The sequence below is a fragment of the Arachis ipaensis genome, chromosome B02, assembly GCF_000816755.2.
Source record: "Arachis ipaensis cultivar K30076 chromosome B02, Araip1.1, whole genome shotgun sequence".
NCBI classification, from domain to species: Eukaryota; Viridiplantae; Streptophyta; class Magnoliopsida; order Fabales; family Fabaceae; genus Arachis; species Arachis ipaensis.
In genome coordinates this window covers 17,047,034-17,047,451 of record NC_029786.2, presented here as the reverse complement: position 1 = coordinate 17,047,451, position 418 = coordinate 17,047,034, and positions in this window count along the sequence as shown.

The window sequence follows — 418 nt, the reverse complement described above, 5'->3', positions numbered from 1 at the left end:
GGGACAAATATGTCATTTTGTCTCTTGAAAGTAACGTTGTCCGCAACTGACATTTCTGTAACAAATCCGCTCCCAAATTAGGAAAAAAAAAAACGAACTAAATTGAATTCCTTCAAAATATTCAACATCTCGACTAGCATAACGCAATGGATAATTGGATATTCCCCTTCTTTTTCTCCCCATCAATTCCTTGGTCAAACTCACCTCTGTAATTTTTTTGGTGACATATTCACCTTTGTAATTTATTTTACTTGTATGATTTTACGATTTGATTTTTGTATATAATAGAGAACAGCTTATTAATCAGAAGTAGTTACTCGAGTCACCAAAAAAAAAAATCAGAAGTAGTTACTCTGATTTTTTTTTTATTTTCCATAACTACAACTTTTATTAATTTTTTATTATAATATATTACATA